Source organism: Phacochoerus africanus, chromosome 9 (genome assembly GCF_016906955.1).
Source record: "Phacochoerus africanus isolate WHEZ1 chromosome 9, ROS_Pafr_v1, whole genome shotgun sequence".
Taxonomy (NCBI): domain Eukaryota; kingdom Metazoa; phylum Chordata; class Mammalia; order Artiodactyla; family Suidae; genus Phacochoerus; species Phacochoerus africanus.
The window spans coordinates 96,786,742-96,794,876 of NC_062552.1; positions in this window are offsets into that span (position 1 = coordinate 96,786,742).

The window sequence follows — 8,135 nt, forward strand, 5'->3', positions numbered from 1 at the left end:
GGAAATTAGGGACTAGTAGATGAGCCCGATGAGGGAGAGACAGGAAATAAAAAATTATTCCCAAGATACTGATTTAGGTAAGTGTCAGTCATATAGCAATAATGAGTAATAAGTATAGGTGAAAAGAGGGGTAATGATTTATTTTTGAACATGTCCATCTTATATAGGAAGTGTCTGTAGGACAGGTTTCTCAACCTTTGCATGTGCTTTTTTTTTCCTTTTTTTAGGGCCGCAGCTGCGGCATATGGAGTTTCCCAGGCTAGGGGTTAAATCATAGCTACAGCTGCCCGCCTGTGCCACAGCCACAGCAACATCAGATCCGAGCCAAGTCTGCAACCTACAGCACAGCTCGTGGCAATGCTGAATCCCTTTTTTTTTGCCTTTCTAGGGCCACTCCCATGGCATATGGAGGTTCCCAGGCTAGGGGTCAAATCGGAGATGTAGCCACTGGCCTATGCCAGAGCCACAGCAACTTGGGATCCGAGCCGAGTCTGTGACCTACACCGCAGCTCACGGCAACACCAGATCCTTAACCCACTGAGCAAGGCCAGGGATCGAACCCACAACCTCACGGTTCCTAGTCGGATTCATTAGCCACTGAGCCATGACGGGAACTCCAAAAGTAAAAAATTTTTAAAAAATGATAATGCTTTAAAAATATTTGATGTTGGAGTTCCCATCATGGCGCAGTGGTTAACAAATCCGACTAGGAACCATGAGGTTGCAGGTTCGGTCCCTGCCCTTGCTCAGTGGGTTAACGATCCGGCGTTGCCGTGAGCTGTGATGTAGGTTGCAGACGTGGCTCGGATCCCCCGTTTCTGTGGCTCTGGTGTAGGCCAGTGGCTACAGCTGCGATTCTACCCCTAGCCTGGGAACCTCCATATGCCGCGGGAGCGGCCCAAGAAATGGCAAAAAGACAAAATAAAATAAAATAAAATAAAAATAAAAATATTTGATGTTTATCAAGCAGCTTACTGTGGATCAGGCACTATGCTAACCACTTTGGTCAATTATCTAGTTTTTCCCTAACAATTTGACGAGGCATATGGTATTATTACTCCCATTTAGCAAATGAGACTGAATGAGTCAGGTGAATTAGCTGCTCACAAACTTATTGTCTATGTGAATATATAGCTAGTCTACAATTTTCCACTCCCCATATACCTAGATGGAACTACATAGCTAGTTCTCATCAATGGACTATGAATGAAAGTGACTTGTGTCATCCCCAATCCAGGGTGGTTAAAACTTTCTATCTCTGCATCCACCAGGTAGATATTAGAGAGACTTTCAAGGCATGGATTAAAAATGGGGGGATCCAGGGTCTCTAAATGGCTCACCACAGTGCTCAGCCACCCTGCTAACCTACACTGGACCTTGATAAAAGCAAAAAATAAGATTTTAATGTGTTAAACCACAGACACACACACACACACACACAAATTTTGCTTTGTACTCTCTTCTAAAAAAAAAAAAAAACATCACTAGTGGTAGTGTAATACACTCCCTAATCTGTAGAACATACTAAAAATTTGTACATGCTTGTCCTACATACAATGTAATCTTTTGAGGCTTTGTGATTTGGGGACTTGGATCATTTGCTGTGCAAGTGTGAGAGTGTGAGGGAAAGAGAAAACAACAAAAAGCTCTTCAATAAGAGAGTGGGAATGGTTTTCTGACTGGTTAAGGGAAATTAATAATGCTTTATCATTTACCTTCCTCCCATATAGTCACCATTCAGATAGAGAAGTTTCTTCACATAGGCTCCTTTTAAATAAAGGACACACTGCTCCTTTTCACTATGTTTCACTTTCTCAAACATTCTCTCCAACAGTCTAAATTTACACACATATCATCCCACTTTTTAACCTATGTGTCCTTTTTTTTTTTCTTTTCTTTTCATACCTGTGCCTGCAATATATGGACGTTCCCAGGCCAGGGGTTGAATCAGACCTGCACTGCAGGCCTACACCACAGCCATGATAACTCCAGATCTGAGCCATATCTGCAGCCTATGCAGCAGCTTGCGGCAACACTGAATCCTTAACCCACTGAGCGAGGCCAGGGATCAAACCTGTACCCTCACAAGGACAGCATCATGTTCTCAACCCATTGAGCCACGGTGGGAACTCCCCTATGTGTCCTATAATCCCAGGGCCTGAATTCAGACTCTTTCCTAAGAAAAACTTCTCTAGATTGTAAACTCCGTGAGGACATGGTCTTGTGTGTGTTTGCCTGATATAATTTACCTAGTCCCTGGCATGGTGTCTTCTACATAATAGGTGCTTGACAAATATTTGTTAAATCAACAAATCATGTATAGATAAATAGGAGATACCATGACCCTCAGATCAATAACAAATAATGGATTTCAATATTGAATGCAATATAATAAGATTGATACATGGAAATGGATTTATGGCAAGTTATAAGAAAACCCCTTAAAATCTCTCTTGATCTGCAGAACAAACAATAACAACTTCATTTATGCTGTCATGGAAAGCCACAGAATAAAAAAAAAAGCGAAACGTAGTTTGCTTTGTGTGGTATCGTACCAGGAAAGTATTCTAGAAAACATTAAATTTGTGTGGGTTTTTTTCTCTCTTATTTAGTCAGGAAAAAGCCAGCTACTTCAAAATGTGGAGTAGGACAGAAAATCACCTCAGAATTTCTTAGGAGGTATCTCTTAAAAGTCACCCTGGAACCTCTGAGAGGGGCCCCAATGATCCAGGAGAGATATGGTACCAAATATTTTATATTTTAAGGGTTGTGAAAAAAAACTACACTCCTCCTATGTGGCAAGCACCAAAACCTGCCTCTGGACAGGACCTCTGAAGACAGCTTGTCACCTTAGGAATTAGCTATAATTGTAAACCAAAAAAAAACCCATCACTAAGAGTTCAACCCTAGAATCCCAAACACAGAGCACAGATAAGCTTAACCCAGAAGAAAAAGAATCATCTTCCCTTCCAAGAACATCTCCTTGGATTTTGCTGTCATTGCAGGACACACCACAGCTCATGGCAACACAGGATCCTTAACCCACTGAGTGAGGCTAGGGATCGAACCCACATCCTCATGGGTACTAGTCGGGTTCCTTACTGCAGAGCCACGATGGGAACTCCCTCATGGATGCTAGTCAGGTTCGTTAGCACTAAACTGCTCTTTTAACCTCAACACAAATTCTGCCTGGCCTGCACACTGTTGCTAAGGGAACTTTCTTTGAAAAGTGTTTTCCTGCTCTGAAATCTCCACCGGCTCCCTATTTTCTGCCCACAGGATGAAACGTAAGTGGGTCCCAACTTGCTTTTCAGCTTTATCACCTAACCCCAAACCACCACTCTACACACTGAAGCCCTCCTAACACACCGAGCTTATTTATCAAAGATCCCAGCACTGCAGAGGATGTTTATGTCTTTGAGCCCTTGAAAGCGGTTCTATCTGGAAACTTTGAGTGCTATTCTTTATCTTCCTTCACTCACACCATCAGCCCAATACACATGAGAGCAAATGTGTATGTGTACACATGCCCTCAATTGCATGAACCCACATTTACCTGGAAAAATCTACCTATGTGTAAACAAGATTAGAATGGGAAGGGAGGGGTTTTGAGTTTGTTACTTTGCAGATGCTGTCAATTAGTGATTAATATGATTTCAGTTAGGGGAGAGGGGGTGGGTAGGGAAAAGGCAGGAAATGGTTAATAATGTCTGCGATGGCAACTTTTCTTCGTCCTCTCTCTGCTGACTTGTGGGACATGTTTCTTAAGACTTAAGATAGTGTTAATTTTCACCTCTTCTCCAACACCTAATTGCCCAGGCATTTGGATGATCGGATGGCTCTATCTCCTAATCCACTTTCATGTTACTTTCCCTTAGGATTGGTTGCCCGGTAACTCTGATTTGATACCAAGCTTGCCTTCCTAGTAATTACTTTCTTTCTGTTCTCCAATGATTATCTCCTGTTGGGTTTTCCTCCAGTTTACGTTTTATTTATTTCTCAATCTAAAATATATGGACATAAGAAAATAATTTTATTTTCTAAGGGCCATTCACAAAGTATACATACATATTTTTTTTTCTCTTCTAGGGCCGCACCCGCGGCACATGGACATTCCCAGGCTAGGGGTCCAATCAGAGCTGTAGCTGCCGGCCTACACCATAGCTGCAGCAACACCAGATCCGAACCACGTCTGCAACCTACACCACAGCTCAAGTCAATGCCAGATCCTGAACCCAATGAGTGAGGCCAAGGTTCAAACCCACAACCTCAGGGTTCTTAGTCAGATTCATTAACCACTGAGCCATGACAGGAACTCCAACAAATTATATTTATAAGGACTATTTACTAAATATTTATTAGTAGAAGGAAAATTTCTGTGTTCATGTTCCATTTCCTGCCAGATAAAGGGACCCTTTTCTTCACAGACACCTCACATGGAGATATCTCTTCTTGTGAGTATGGTACTCGAGTGTAATATTCAATGTTACTTCACAGATCTGGGTTTAAAAAAAAAAAAAGATTAAAAAGTTTGGAGTTCCCGTCATGGTGCAGTGGTTAACGAATCCAACTGGGAACCATGAGGTTGCAGGTTCGATCCCTGCCCTTGCTCAGTGGGTTAAGGATCCGCCGTTGCCTGAGCTGTGGTGTAGGTTGCAGACGTGGCTCGGATCCCCCGTTTCTGTGGCTCTGGCATAGGCCTGCGGCTACAGCTCTGATTTGACCCCTAGCCTGGGAACCTCCGTATGCCACAGGAGCGGCCCTAGAAAAGGCAAAAAGACAAAAAAAAAAAAGAAAAGAAAAGAAATTCACTAACAGGGAGTTCCTGTCGTGGCTCAGTGGTTAACGAATCCGACTAGGAACCATGAGGTTGTGGGTTCAATCCCTGGCCTTGCTCAGTGGGTTAAGGATCCGGCATGGCCGTGAGCTGTGGTGTAGGTTGCAGGTGCAGCTCGGATCCCAAGTTGCTGTGGCTCTGGCGTAGGCTGGTGGCTACAGCTCTGATTCATGGACAGATTACTCAAGGAAACTATTTGCCTTTTCAGTGTTCATTCATCTGTTCATTTTTATTTATCCATTCAGCCATCAGTTGTGGATGAGTACAGAATAGCCCTGTGAACAATGTTTTAATACAAAGTGAAAAGTGATATAGTAGATGTTACTATTACAAGCTTATATAAGACAAATAAGCTCGTGTGAAGCTCTTGTGGAGCTATGGAATGAGGAGAGAAGCCTTCTATTCTTCTGATGTTTAACCTTGTATTTTTAAGACATAAGGCATAGTTGTATACCTGTATACACTCAAAGATGAAAAAGGTAATTCATAATTAATTTTTACTGCAAATCGTGTTACCCTTCTTCCTAGAAATTTACATTTACATATAAGAGTTTGTCAGATCTTAAAAGCTAGATTAGACATCACAGTGATATCTGTGGCATTTTGATATAGAATGGAAATTAATTTTGCTGTGCAGTTAAAATGGAAATAAGTCAAATTGAAATTAGAATAAGTTTAATTTGTACTTAAAAATCACACTCGTGTGCATAAATTCAGTAGAAATCTTTTTCCCCACACAAACATAGTGAATGTAGGTAGAAAGATCTTTACAAAGGTATAGTCTCTAAATTACTCGGTTATGTTAATATTGCTTATTATTAATGCAAAGCACTAAAAATACCTGATTGGATTCTATCTCCAAATTACAAAAGCTTGATCCTGGCTTAAAAGTCCTTGATGGAATTACACTTACAAGTATCACTATCACATAGCAGTTCAATATAACTTGTTCAACCGTACTCCATGAGATACTATTGTCATAGATGCTAAGGAGTAAATGAATGAGTGGTGGATGTGTTACCTGACTATGGTTATCATTTCACAATGTGTATGTATATTAAATCATCACATTGTACAACCTAAAATATACAGTTTTTATTTTTTAGTCATACTTCAATAAAGCTGGAAAGAAAAAGTCTGTTACAAGGTGACAGAATCTTAGGGAAGTTAAACAGATCACTTGAGGTTACACTGATCAATGGTGGAGCCCAAGTCTCCAGTCCCCTTACTCTTTCTCATTTCGTTGTTCTGCTTTTAACACACAGAACTCAACAACCGAAACTTGAACTAGTTTGGAAAGAAGAGTGCAATTTTTTCCTAGAAAAGAAAAGGCAATGTGCAAAAAAGACAGAAAAGACTCTGGCTGGGGGAAGAGCTGGTGTAAAGTCATAGATGTGGAAGGGATTTTGTTCAAAAGAGAGCAGCTATGTTGTGCCTTGAAGAAACAATATGATGATGCTGGAAGATGATGATGAAAGAAAGACTCTTGTGGAAGTTTCCAGTGTGGCTCAACTGTAACAAGCCCAACTAGCATCCATGAGGATGTGAGTTCAATTCCTGGCCCCGCTCAGTGAGTTAAGGATCCAGCATTGCTGTGAGCTGTGGTGTAGGTCGAAGATGAGGCTGGGATCTGGCATTGCATTGACTGTGGCATAGGCCAGCAGCTGCAGCTCTGATTTGACCCCTAGCCTGGGAACTGCTATATGCTGCAGGCTCCTGTGCCCCATTTATTCCAGATCTTATTTGCTTAGGAGTTTTTACCTGATCCTTAAGGCACTGGCTAGTCAATGGAGGTTTTTCTTTGATCACGGGAACTCAGATGTCAATGTGGAGGCTGAATTGTATGCATACAAAGCAATAGTTCCTAACAATCCAGACAACAGCTGATGGTGGACTAGGCCAAGGCAGGAACTATCAAAGTAATGGAGATACAGACCTTGGAGGGGTAAAAGAAATGTTCTCTCCTCTTCTCCTAAGGCCCACAGATGGAAACATTTCTGTCAGATGTGTGAAAAAGAGAATGGTCAACAAAAAAGTGCTGTCCTGGGTTTTTCACACATCAATAATATTTCCTCCTGTGGGCTCTTCTTTACCAATCCAGATGGGGAGTTATCACTTGTAGACATCAAAGGAAAAGGTAATTATAAAATTCATTAGGTTTTCCGAATAAAGTTGTGTAGTATCTTCCAAGAAAATAATTAAACCACCATGGGCAAAGAGCCTAGACTATATAATTTAAAGCTATGAAGTGGGTCACTGTTTAGTGTCTCAAATCTTGTGCACATATAACTAATTCATAATCATGCTCCATCTGGCCAAAATTAGTCCCATTGTTCTAAAGGCCAAGACAAAATAAATTTTTAAGAGGTTTCAGTAGCCTATCCAATGTAATCTAATGCATCTGGATTGTCCATTTTCCTTTCCTCAAAATATTTGAATCTTGCTAAATTGAAAAAAAAATAGAAGGTACGGCATGTATAAGAAAAAGCCCTTGTTTCAAGAGCCCAGAGCCCTTAACAGAAGGGGGTTAGGATGGAATATTCTTACACCTCTTTAAAGACAGAGAAATCAGGCAGATGTGTGCCAAACTGCCAGGTGTTGAGGTGGTCAATTAGGATAACAAGCCAAAATGAAAGTAACCAGCAAATCTCTTCATTCACTTACTGTGACAGTATGAGCAAGAGGTAAAAGAGAAAGACACTGGCTCACTGGTGTTCCATTTTCCCTGTGGAAAGGCCCCAGGCAAGGATCAGCGGGAGCACAGATGGGAGATGTCATCTAACTGCCAAGGAGCCCTGAACAAAAATCTCCTGCCTGTTTTTTTGTTTTTGTTTTTGTTTTTGTTTTCGTATGGACCCATGTGGCTACAGGAAGGAAAAGAGGGAAGGGCTGTGAAAAGTACCGAGTCAACATTAGGAAAATGGCCTCAAAGGATCCCTGATAATGCGATCTTAGTGGAGGGACTTAGAAAATATCTTAGCCTCGGAGTTACAATTGTGGCGCAGCAGAAATGAATCTGACTAGGAACCATGAGGTTGCAGGTTCAATCCCTGGCCTCTCTCATCGGGTTAAGGATCCGGCATTGCCACAAGCTGTAGTGTAGGTCAAAGACATGGCTTGGCTCTGGCGTTGCTGTGGCTGTGGTGTAGGCCGGCAGCCGTAGCTCCGATTTGACCCCTAGCCTGGGAACCTCCATATGCTGCAGGTGTGGCCCTAAAAGAAGTAAAAAAGAAAAAAAAATATCTTAGCTAAAGCACTGGATAAAGAGACTTCCAAATGGAGGTGACGTGGGTGGGAA